Here is a 13,821-nt window from a genome sequence, read left to right on the forward strand (position 1 = left end):
GATTTCTTTTTTTTTTTTTCCTTTTTTTGCTTTACATCATTTGGTATGTAAATACCTTGATTAAAACCTTGTAAACCTATTTCAAGGTTCCTATAAGTTGTATAGTACAGTGTTTTTAAAAAATCTTGGGGTGTTTTTTAAAATTAGATATATTTTGCCCGAGAATTTTTTTAACAAGATTGCTAAAACATCTTATTTAGACAGTTTGATGTACCAATTTATAATTGGATATTCAACTTAAATAGTATACAGAGTTGTGACTTTTATTTTAATTAATTTTTTCCCTGTGGGTAGTGTGCATGGGATGACAAACCTGAACAGAGGCTGTGAGTTGTATGAGTGCAGAGTTTGTAAATGAATTGATTGGGTAAGATTGACATTTGCTTCTGAGGTATTTTTCAGGCCATGTGCATAAAATCTGCCTCAAATTTCTATCATAGCAGGAATGTAAAAGAGATAAAAATCCTTTGTTTTTGAGTTCTGACAACTAGGGGGTGCAAATGTTTAGGCAGCGTATTTGAAATGTTCTGAGGTCTGGACACCAAAATGAGAAAACTCTTTACAGTTAAGTAATAAGATTCAGCTAGCACCCACAGATTACTGTTTTTTAAAGTTTTGACGTCTTACAGTTAGCTTTAAAATAATGATGGTTTTATAAATTGATCTCCACAATAATTTTGGTATTTTCCTTCTTCCCCCATTTAGAAATGTGTTGAACATGAAAATTTACAGGGTCTGAAGTTGTTCATCTTCGGGCCAAATTTTTTATGGCACTTTAGTTTTAACCACAGTACTCATCTATTACACTCTTCTCTTATAAAATTTACCCTTACTTCTTTTGTTCATGGTTAGTGTCTTTGGGAGATGTTATGGAAAAGTTACTTTATATTTTATAAGGAGAACGCTCAAATTAATTATACCTCCTAGTTAAAATTTCTTAAATATATATGAAACTTGAACTAAAGATTTTTTTTATATATATATTGAGAAAAGCCTATTAAAGTCTCAATTTACCTTTTTTGGTCTGCCAATAAATTAAGTAGCTAAATACAGTACCAGCTAAATATAGCTGCTTGTATATTCTATGATTTAATAAAATGATGCAGACTAGTTATATTCATAGTAAACATATGATTGAAGTGTCCTTCATCTTATCTGAAAGAACAAGATTACATGCTCAGTTCAATTAATGGAAATTATTTCATTTTAAATGGTTTTTAAAAAATAAAGCTACTTACCCAGATGAAATGCACCGTTTTAAAATACGACTGTCAAGCTATTCAAGACTATTTTATAACACAAAGTGAAGTCAGTGCTATCTTGATCCAATTTAAGCCTAAGAATCGTTGCATTTTCCATGTTCATTAAAAACAGCAGCAGAGATTCTTCGGCAGGCAAGAAAATGTTTATTTCATAATCACTCTGAGATTTATTTTGGTGATGTGTTTCTGACTGCCATCTTCTTTGCTCTCATCTCTCTACTAGTATTTCCCCCCGTGCCATTACCACTTGATTTTTATGTCTGCTGGCAGTGAGAGGCTAAAATGACTGGCCAACGTAAGCCAAAGCTGTAAACAACAGTTGAAGTAAGTCTTTCAATAAAGACTAGACTATATGATAAGTGGCTTTTTCTTATTGTCGTTCATTACATAATTATTCCTTGCAGCCTGCCGTGAAATAAGTAATTCCATTTTCTTTTAAGTTCTTAGTATATGGAGTATACATATATTCAGGACCTATTTCTGTGTTCTCTATAAGTGATAAAAGTCTATTTGCTTTTGTTGGATTAAAATTTAATTTCTGGGCTTCCCTGGTGGCGCAGTGGTTGAGAGTCCGCCTGCCGATGCAGGGGACACGGGTTCGTGCCCCGGTCTGGGAAGATCCCACATGCCGTGGAGTGGCTGGGCCCGTGAGCCATGGCCCCTGAGCCTGCGCGTCTGGAGCCTGTGCTCCGCAACGGGAGAGGCCACAGCAGTGAGAGGCCTGTGTACTGCAAAAAAACCATAAATAAATAAAATAAAATAAAATAAAATTTAATTTCTGGTTATGGAGGAGTAGAAATTTGCATCCTTAAAAATGTATGCTCTTGAATATTAATATTGTAAAATCTCATTAGAGACCACAAATAATGGGAACCATAATTTTACCGTTTCTAGATTGATCTTTGGTAGTACCTATGAGTAAAGATTGCACTCGACAAACAGAAAAGGTAGAAAAAGAATTTAATAAATTATCTAGACACCTTTCTAGCAGGTGTACCCAAATTATCTCTTACCTATTCATTGAAAATCAGCATTTGGGCTTCCACTTAATATGTTATAAACGTTGAATTTGCATTTTTAGTAGGCATTGGAAAGATGCAAAAATGTTTTAGGCTTTTATTATTATATAAGCCTTCTTAAGAGGTCCAAATGAGTGGGTTTAAGTGCAGATAAACTAGAAACTAATTCACAACATACTTTGTATAAGTATCTCTTTTAGGGGCGAGAATAACTTGATTTTAGAATTGCCCAAATGTGAATAGAGGAGGGGGAATTATATGTAGTCGTTTATCTTAGACAAAAAAGTGGGGCGGGGGGTGCTAATACTCATGGACCCTTTTGTTGAATTAGGGTTTTGTTCAAGGGAAGAGAAGATTAATTCATATGACGTTCATAGTTTGGCTTTTGAACAGTGTCAGTTAGAGTAACAGTTGACAAAAGGTATGTATCCAGTAAACGATTTCCTTAGCGTTCCAACCTAGTTCTAATACATAATGCTGAATTTTCACTTTTCCAGATTGTTGCATTTTTCAAAATTCAGTAACCATTGTTGCTCTGAGATATTCCTCTGGCAAAGTGATCCACATCTAATATATTGAAGTCAGCTTGGAAAGTTTGCCAAACATGACAAAAACCGAAGTGCTGTTGGATAGCTGTCAGAGGAAAGCCAGGATAATTTTACGTTGAAAAGTAATCTCTTGGGGTGGAGCTGTCCACTTGTCGATCTTGCAGCTGGGTTTAGCTTGCCTGTGGACCTCCTGTTTTGCCTGTGTGTGTCGTTCTCGTGAACTGACAAGAGTTTGCAAACAGTGTGGTTATCAGGTGGTGCAGCAGAATTGTATTTTTGAGGTAAGCCAGGTTTTGCTATATATATATATCTGGTGGATATCATAACTTGTCCACCCGCAAGTTTTTTTTTTCTCCTGTTCCTGTATCCTTCTTCCTTGGGTTTTGGTATACCAATGAAGAGAGGTCCAACACCATCTGGACAAAATGGGCGTGAAATATGTAGCCATATGCAACTGTGCCTGTTATGAAAATTGATACTAATATTGCATAAATTTCAGATTTTCACAGTTCATTTTACTGATTAAAAGTTGTGAGTTGAGGGCTTCCTTGGTGGTGCAGTGGTTGAGAGTCCGCCTGCCGATGCAGGGGATGCGGGTTCGTGCCCCAGTCCGGGAAGATCCCACATGCCGCGGAGCGGCTGGGACCGTGAGCCATGGCCGCTGAGCCTGTGCGTCTGGAGCCTGTGCTCCGCAACGGGAAAGGCCACAACAGTGAGAGGCCCGCGTACCGCAAAAAAAAAAAAAAAAGTTGTGAGTTGAATTGTTCCATATGTGGTTTATATGACTGCTTTTGCTCACAAAAATAAAGCCAATTCTTAAATCTTAACATAGCTAAACAAAATAGGTACAATAATTTTAGTTAGCTGCTTTTTTTTGAAAAGGACTAAACTTGGAAGAACATTTTTAACTTCCTTTGGCTAGGTTATATTTTAGCATATTGACCAGCTCATCCTTGGTTATCTGTTTAATGAGATTGGGAAAGGAGTGGTGACTAGGGTAATGAAGAGGGGAGAAGTCCTTGATTCTGAAGAGCATTGACATGGGAATAGACAGTCTTGGGCAAGTGTAGTAAACCATGCGTGATAATCAGAATTTGGGTGCAGATATTTAATGTGTTAGCTCAAACTGCACATTTTGTCAAGAAGACTAGGAGACTTTACCAGGTTATTGAAAAAGTATTACCAACATCTTTGTGTCATTTACTGGCCCTGATCATTTCTTTTCAGTTTCCTTTAATGTGTGTTTTATTTTTGTATCTGTGTGTGTATTAGAATGTTGGGCACATGCTGCTGTTTTTAAAATACTGCCTTTGAGCATTTTCAGTAAAATGATGGGATTACAATATCCTTCAAAAGCCACATTTAGTTTATTATAACCAGGAATCTTTTATTTTTAAAAATGGATAACTTCATTCCCAGGTTGCTTCACTATTTTTCTGTCTTTGGTTATGTCAGTTTTCCTCCATTAGAATGTAAGCTCCATGGGGGCAGGACCTTCTAGTAACTACACAAACCCTAGGACTTACATAAGAATACTTGGCACATGGTAAATACTCAGTAAATGTTTAATGCATGAACATGATTGAGGAAGTAAAAGTAAATGAATATTTTAGTCTCCCTCTTAGAACAAGAATACCACTTGGTGTTCTACTTGACTAGAACTTGATCAGAATGAACTGAGTGCTTGTTAAAATGCAGATTCTGAGGCTCCACAGTTGTGGGTGAATGTAATCTGAAATAAAACTCATTGGCATGGTTTCCTTCCTTTTCTAGCCATTGTCAGGGGAAGAAAATCCCATGGGTAGTGGTCACACATTTCCCAGAAAAACTAGTTTTTTAGAGTGCATGATCACTATGATTGCTACCCAGTATAGTTTGTTAAGCATCTTTCAGAGGTGATTAGAATGTACACCTGATGGTAATGTACCTGGATGTACCAGGTAGGAACCATAGCTACTCCTGTGTAGCACTCTTCAAGGACATGAGTGACACTGGGCCATGGTGTCAGATAGTTTGGGGAGCATTATTTTCTCAGAAGAGGGGCTACCAGCAAGGCAGAATTGGGTTCCTGGCCACGCAGCATCTGAGTATAATAGACTACTTGGAAATAACCATAGGAAGTGACACAGTTGAGATTCTTCAAGTAGCGATTATGTATATAATTGCTATATATATATATATATATCACATAGACATCTAAAGTTTGTGTGTGCTTCAGCAATACTGATAAACTGGTTAGGATATAAGGAAATTTCCTAATTACGTGAGAATAAGACAGTTTATAAAAGACTTGTAGGAAAACAGTAGGTAATAATTTTAATAGTATTGATCTCTTGTGGTATGGTATCACCTGCAAGTGCACGTTTAAAATAGTGTATTTAAAATTCAGTCTCCCCTTCTATCACGAAGGGTAAATGTTTATTGAATGCCCTATATTCTGTATTTCTAGTTTGATTGGGTCTTAAATGTGTCCTGAAACTAGTGCTGTCTAACGCAAAGGTTTTAAATTCTAATATATCTGGAAATTACTTGTGTTTACTCCCAGGACTTTACAACCTTACTCAAATTTGTTAACCTCATTCAAGCAAATGGCTTTGTCTTGACTTTCAATTTGCTGATGCTTTTATTAGACCTACTAGACTGGTGAAAAAATGAAAAAGCAGGGAAAAAAAAAGTAGATCTCACTTTATAAATCTCGTCTTTACTTGCTCTCTATTTTTTTTTTTTTTTTTTGCAGTACGCGGGCTTCTCACTGTTGTGGCCTCTCCCGTTGTGGAGCAAAGGCTCTGGACGCGTAAGCTCTAGACGCGCAGGCTCAGCGGCCATGGCTCACGGGCCCAGCCGCTCCGCGGCATGTGGGATCTTCCCGGACCGGGGCACGAACCCATGTCCCCTGCATCAGCAGGCGGACTCTCAACCACTGCGCCACCAGGGAAGCCCTGTTCTCTATTCTTATGCTAGTTTAACCTACCATCTTCGATTTCGACTACTACAGTAGCTTCCTACCTGGTATTTATACTTTAAGAAGTTAGGACATGACACACAGAAGTACACACACGTGTACAGCTCTGAACTTTTACAAAGCGAACACGTTCATGTAGTGCCACCAAGATTGGGAAATAGGACATTGACAGCAGTTCAGAAGCCTTCATGCTTTTTTCTAGTCTCTGACCTCCACTCTTCGCCTAAGATAACCACTAGCCTGATTTCTATGATCTTAAATCAGTTTGCTTGTTTTTGAACTATGTAACTGGAATTAAGCAGTGTATATTCTTTTGTTTCTGATTTACTGTTAATGGGTTTCTTGTTGCATATAGCTGTTTTTCAGTGTGCTAGTAGTGTGTGAATGTGCTACAGTTTATCCATTCTACTCTCCTTTAAACACTTGGTTTTCCATTTGGGAGTTATGTATAGTGCTGTAATGAATTTTTATAAATCTTAGGGAACATAGTACACATTTCTGTTGAGTATACCTAGGGATGGAAGTCTGGGTTATAGGATATGTGTCTGATCAGTTTTAGCAGATGCTCCCCAATAATTTGCAAAAATGGTTGCATCAGTTTGCACTTGCATGCAGCATGTGAAAATTCCAGTTACTCCCCGCATTTCCTCAACACTAGATATTATCAATCTTTTTCATTTTTAACTGTTCCGATATCTTACCTATGTCTTAACCTAAGCTTTTAACCCTTTTAGTCTTTTCTACACAACAGCCAGAGTGACTTTTTAATTTTTAACTTACTGTTATATAGGTAACTCTTAAGTGTGATACATAATTCAAAAGATTAAAAAAAGGTATACAGGGGGCTTCCCTGGTGGCGCAGTGGTTGAGAGTCTGCCTGCCAATGCAGGGGACACAGGTTCGTGCCCCAGTCCGGGAAGATCCCACATGCCGTGGAGCGGCTAGGCCCGTGAGCCATGGCTGCTGAGCCTGCGCGTCCGGAGCCTGTGCTTCGCAACGGGAGAGGCCACAAGAGTGAGAGGCCCGTGTACCACCCAAAAAAAAAAAAAAAAAAAAGGTATACAGTAGAAAATTGTTCCTCCCACTGTCTCCTAGCCATCTAGTTCCCATCTCAGGAGACACTAGTGTTATCAGTGTCTTGTATTTTTTTCAGAGATACCTATATATGAACATTTATTCTCCCTCCCTTTTCCACATGATAGTGTATTGTATACACTTTTTAAAAATTAATTAATTTATTTTTGGCTGCATTGGGTCTTCGTTGCTGTGCGTGGACTTTCTCTAGTTGTGGCGAGCAGGGGCTACTCTTCATTGAAGTGCATGGGCTTTTTCATTGCAGTAGCTTCTCTTGTTGAGGAGCACGGGCTCTAGGTGTGCAGGCTTCAGTAGTTGTGGAACGTGGGCTCTAGAGAGCAGGCTCAGTAGTTGTGGCACATGGACTTAGTTGCACCGCGGCATGTGGGGTCTTCCCGGACCAGGGCTCGAACCCGTGTTCCCTGCATTGGCAGGCGGATTCTTACCCACTGCGCCACCAGGGAAGCCCTGTATATATGCTTCTGCACCTTTCTTTATTCACTTAATAAATCTTAGTATACAGTTGCATTAATTTTTAATAAACACTTACTAACATGTAGCCTGAAAATGCCTCAATAACTTCCCACTGGACTTAGCATAAAATCTCAAGTCCTTGACATGCTTTAGAGCCCTGGGTGCTTTCCTACCCATCTAGCCCTTCTCCCCCTCCCCCCTGTTAACAAGCTCCAGTCACCCTGGCTGAGCTTTCCCACCTCAGGGCCTTTGCATATGCCTTCTTAGTCTAGAAAGCTCCTACCACTCTCTACTTGGCTATTTGTATCAACTTGTCATTTTTTTCAGATAAGTCTTCCCTGACTGCCTCATTCCCACATCTAATTTAAGGATTGCCCAGTTATACTTGCATTATCCCTTATTTTTTTCTTTATGGTCCTTGAAACGATAGACATAGATAGTTATGTGATTATTTGATTAATGGCATTCTACCAGATTATAAATTCCACGAGGGTAGTGATTTTGTCTCGTTTGCGACTCTCACAGTACCTATGTATCAGATGCTTAATGAATAGTTGTTGAGTGAATGAGTAAGTTTTTATGAGGTAAATTTGCAAACTTTACAAAGGACCTAATGGCAAATAATGATGATAAAGTAGGAACAGAAGGGAAAGAGATGCATTGTGTACAAAATTGGAGCTTGGGTCTGGTTAGATCTGTTAGAATGAGGGAAATGCACTGCTACAGGAAGCAGTGTGGGTCATTTATTATTATTATTCAAGGCACAGTTGCTGTGCCTTCCACCTTGTCACTCCCAAAGTCAAGTGGGCCGTTGAGAGCTTCCTCTGGCAGTCTAGGTGGCTACTGCTGGTGATGGGAGCCTCTCAGTTCTCAGCTGTTTTGGGGAAAAGGCAAGTCAGCTTCCTTTCAGGAGCTGCTGTTGATGTTCCTGAACGTGCTTGTGGCAGTGATTGGAAAGGAAATCTTCAAGAGGGAAGCCGGTCTAGGTGCCAGATCTGCCCTTCTGCCCTTCTCTTGTCATGCACGCCCGCCTCATCCCCTTCTCTACCACTGGCAGCTGTTCCCATGTTTACAGTTGAATGCACCCTTACTTATCTTCTGCTCCTGGATGGGCTAGAATAAGGACAGGGTGTTCAAAAGAAAGAATAAGAATAAGATCTAAGGAAAAATAACTTGGAGTTTAAAACGTTTTAAGTTCTGGGAACAATGATCTAGTTGGCTATATACATTTTAAAATTTTGAAAAGTTTTAGACAGTTATTTCCATTTTTCTAACTTACCTTAAACTGAATACTGTGGACGTAAAAAGTATATAGCTTTTTTTTTTTTTTACTCCATAAAAAAGAAAAACAAAATAAACAAATGTCGATGAGGATGTGGGGAAATTAAAACACTTGTGCACTGTTGGTAGGATTGTAAAATGGTGCAACCGCTATGAAAAACAATCTGGAGAGTCCTCAAAAAATTAAAAAGAGAATTCCCACATGACCCAGCAATCCCACTTTCAGGTATATATCCAAAAGAGTTGAAAGCAGATTCTCAAAGAGATATTTGTACACCCATGTTTATAGCAGTGTTGTTCACAATAGCCAAGAGATAGAAGCAACTCAGATGTCCATCGACGGATGAATGGATTATACAAAACGTATATATATATAATGGAATTTTTTCAGCCTTTTACAAGGAAGGAAATTCTGATGCACGCTGTAACCTGGATGAAGCTTGAAGAAGTTGTGCTAAGTGAAATAAGCCTGTCACAAAAAGAAAATCACCGTGTAATTCCACTTATATGAGGTATCTAAAGTAGTCAAATTCATAGAGAAAGAAGGTAAAGGAGAGGTTACCAGGAGCTGAAGGGAAGAGAGAAAGGGGAATTGTTTTATGGGTATAGTTTGAGATTTGCAGGATGAAAACGTTCTGGAGATCTATTTCACAACAATGTGATTGTGCTGAACTGTACACTTAAAAATGGCTAAGATGGAAATTTTTATGTTGTGTATTTTCGACACAATAAAGTATATAAGTTTTGAATTTTATAGCTCACATTAAAAAATAATAAACAGAGGGCTTCCCTGGTGGCGCAGTGGTTGAAAGTCCGCTTGCCGATGCAGGGGACGCGCGGGTTCGTGCCCCGGTCCGGGAAGATCCCACATGCCGCAGAGCGGCTAGGCCTGTGAGCCATGGCCGCTGAGCCTGCGCGTCCGGAGCCTGTGCTCCACAACGGGAGAGACCACAACAGTGAGGGGCCCGCAACCCCAAAAAATAAAAATAAAAATAAATAATATAATAATAATAAACAGAGTCGTTACTGCTTGGGCCTAGGCACTATTTTCCTTTCAGATTTGTAACTGCTCTCAGAATCCTTCTCATTTTCTCTCTGACAGAATTAGAATGTGTAAATTTACTCAGCTTTCTTCTTGTTAGATGACTGTTCTTAGATACTTTTCCTTTTGAGAAACAGTACTCTTCCACATCTTTGCTTTGTCAAGTTTTCATTTTATGTGACAGAACTTAGTTATTTAAGACATTAGGTGAGTTAAGATCTCAGCTAGTCATCAGCTTATTAGTGAGTTTCCTCTTACATTGCCTTAAGGTGATTTTAATCTACTGTCATTTTTTTAACCTAATGACATAAAAATATTAGACATGAAGAAATAAGGTAGGCCATCAACCTCAGCAACACTAGGAGAACAATGCCTGCAAAATGTAGCAGTAGCAGATAACAGTCTTCCTTAACCGCCGCGTTATCCATTTATCCTATAAAGTCAGGAATATGGTATGTTCGCCCTTGGAGAATTTACTGCTGTTTATGCTAAGGGTGAAAAAACTTCCTGGTGACCCTGACTGAAAAAGGTTGAGGGTAGTAGTGGCTGAGAACAGACGTGGCCTCATCTGGAAAGATTGTTCAAGGTTGTAAATAGTGCCTGGTTACAAATTTTACCTGTATCTGTAAATCCCTTCAAAATATGGACTGGACCAAAAACGGCACTTTATAGCCTATGATGTAAATGTGTGGGATTAGCAGTTATTTATGACTGGAAGCATGTAAAACTAGGTACTGTTAGTGGATTCTCCTGTCTTTATCAACAGAGATCATCTAACAATCCTGATAAACAGAAATTTGTGGTATTTGCCTCCCTATAAAGGTAACTCCTTTTTATGGGCTGAAAACTTTGGATCTGATGATTGCCAGATCTCTGTGTGGAACTAATGCCTACTCTGGAGAGGTGTAGCTGTGCAGACTATTTCTAAAGTGCATTTATCCAGTTGCTGGGCCAACAAAACGCACTGCTTTTCAGCTTGCTTAAAAACTCATTTAAATATGTATATATGCATACATGTGCATGCATATAGGTGAATATGTACATACATGTTCATTTGTGTATACACACGTGTATTTTTCCACCCCAAGTATCTTCAAGATCTGACTTATGGTTTTGTATATTATTTCAGCTTTTTTTTTTCTTTTTGGTTTAAGGTGCAAAAACTCACATGTAATGTTCCTTTAAAATCTGATAAAAAAAAAATCTGATAAAAATATCAAACTTGTGAGCCAAAGTACATTTCCTGAGAATTTTGGTCAGTGAACGTCTAAGAAGTAGTGATTCACAGAAGTTTCTATCTGGCTAAAATGTAGGCAAGAACGACATGATCTGCAGTCTCTGTATTTTGTCAGATGATTTTCTTATATGTTTACCACCATTTTTAACATTTTCTTCAACTACATGTGAAACAGCTATAAAATAGCTTTTAGGTGAAATTTGATGGCTGATTAAATGGTACTTGGAAATGGTAAATGGGAACATCTTGATAAATGATCTGTCTTTTGAAGATTGCTTTCTACCTTGGTTAGGTTTTATGATTTTTAAAAGCATTTAAAAGAGTTCTGGAGATTAGTTTATAAGTGTAGTTGAATAACCAGATACTTTTAATTAAAATCGTTAAAACTTTTGTATTTTTCAATATCAATTAGGCTTGGGTTAAAAAATAATTTTTAAATTGTTCTTCATTGAATTCTGTCTTATGGAACTGACTAGTTCAAAAAATGTCCATTGTTTTTTACTAAGTACTAAGGAACATTTGTGGGTGTGTTATATGATGGCCGTAAACTTTAGTATTGTAACCTTTTGCTTTTATAAAATGAATTTCTTTTAATCATGCCAGATTTTATATGTCCAAAATGTGAAGTATATATTTGTCTTAAAAAGTAGTCACCTGGGCTTCCCTGGTGGCGCACTGGTTGAGAGTCTGCCTGCCGATGCAGCGGACGCGGGTTCGTGCCCCGGTCCGGGAAGATCCCACATGCCGTGGAGCGGCTAGGCCCGTGAGCCATGGCCGCTGAGCCTGCGCCTCTGGAGCCTGTGCTCCGCAACGGGAGAGGCCACAGCAGTGAGAGGCCCGCGTAGCGCAAAAAAAAAAAAAGTCACCTGTAATCCTCTTGGCAAATGCTGATTCTTTTGAAGTCGTTTTTGAGATTGGTTTATAAGCCACACCCGAAAATTGGACCAGCTATTTTACAGCTGTGTATTCGCAGTCCCCCACCAGCATTTCACCACTGTATCACCCATGTCATTCTGCTGATTTCCATCAAATGGCTTTTAGCAGTTTCCCAAAACTGGTGACGGCTGCAAGATATTGCTCACCATTAGACGTACCCAGGGAGAAGTTTTTTTGTAAGGTCTGAGCAGTCGCAGCACCCCGTTGTCTCAGGAGTGCTGAGGAGTGTCTGCATGATCACACAGAATGGACCACATTTAGTGCGAGATGTGTGTTGCAATATGATTGTTCAAAAAAAAAATTATTATGTCATGGTCATTCCTTATTTGTGCATGAGTTTGTGTGCAAAAATGCACTTCTTTCTCCCTTTTTTTTTTTTTTTTTTTGGCTTTTCAGAGAGCAGTTTTCATCTGGATTTTAAGGAAGGTCTGGTTAAGAAACTTGAAAATGCCAAACCCTTTTCTCCTTTAACATTTAAAAATAAGATGAGGAACATGGACAGAACACTCTATGACTTAACTCACAGGAAGATCCTTTTAGACCCACCTCCTAGAGAAATGGAAATAAAAACAAAAATAAACAATTGGGACCTAATGAAACTTCAAAGCTTTTGCACAGCAAAGGAAACCATAAACAAGAAGAAAAGACAACCCTCAGAATGGGAGAAAATATTTGCAAACGAAGCAACTGACAAAGGATTAATCTCCAAAATATACAAGCAGCACATGCAGCTCAATATCAAAAAAGCAAACAACCCAATCCAAAAATGGGCAGAAGACCTAAATAGACATTTCTCCAAAGGAGATATACAGATTGCCAATAAACACATGAAAGGATGCTCAACATCACTAATCATTAGAGAAATGCAAATGGAAACTACAATGAGGTATCATCACACCAGTCAGAATGGCCATCATCAAAAAGTCTACAATAAATGCTGGAGAGGGTGTGGAGAAAAGGGAACCGTCTTGCACTGTTGGTGGGAATGTAAATTGATACAGCCACTATGGAGAACAGTATGGAGGTTCCTTAAAAAACTACAAATAGAACTACCATATGACCCAGCAATCCCACTACTGGGCATATACCCTGAGAAAACCATAATTCAAAAAGAGTCATGTACCACAATGTTCATTGCAGCTCTGATTACAATAACCAGGACATGGAAGCAACCTAAGTGTCCATCAACAGGTGAATGGATAAAGAAGATGTGGTACATTAATACAGTGAAATATTACTCAGCCATAAAAAGAAACGAAATTGAATTATTTGTAGTGAGGTGGATAGACCTAGAGTCTGTCATACAGAGTGAAGTAAGTCAGAAGGAAAAAAACAAATACCATATGCTAACACATATATGGAATCTAAAAAACAAAAAGGTTCTGAAGAACCTAGGGGAAGGACAGGAGTAAAGACGCAGACATAGAGGATGGACTTGAGGACACGGGGAGAGGGAAGGGTAAGCTGGGGCGAAGTGACATAAATACACTACCAAATGTAAAATAGCTAGTGGGAAGCAGCTGCATAGCACAGGGAGATCAGCTCGGTGCTTTGAGACCACCTGGGGGGGGGGATAGGGAGGGAGGGAGGGAGTCGCAAGAGGAAGGGGATATGGGGATATATGTATTCGTATAGCTAATTCACTTTGTTATACAGCAGAAATTAACAATGTAAAGCAATTATACTCCAATAAAGATGTTTAAAAAATAAAAATATGAGGGAACAATGTTACAAAGTAGACACCAGGAACAGCGATTTTTAAAAATCATTTTTTCGTGGATGTGAGGCATGTGTATAAAGAGTACCAGGAGCCCAAAGACCTGAATTCCAGTCCTGTTTTTCAGTTGTACCTGTGACATTGAACCGTTCTCCAGACCTCTCTGAGACTCAGTTTTCTACATCTATATTCCCGTATCATGAGGTTTAGGGAAGATCAAATGAAAATGTGTGTGAATGTGCTTGTTTAATCCATGGAGACTCACAATT

The sequence above is a fragment of the Globicephala melas genome, chromosome 16 (genome assembly GCF_963455315.2).
Source record: "Globicephala melas chromosome 16, mGloMel1.2, whole genome shotgun sequence".
Taxonomy (NCBI): Eukaryota; Metazoa; Chordata; class Mammalia; order Artiodactyla; family Delphinidae; genus Globicephala; species Globicephala melas.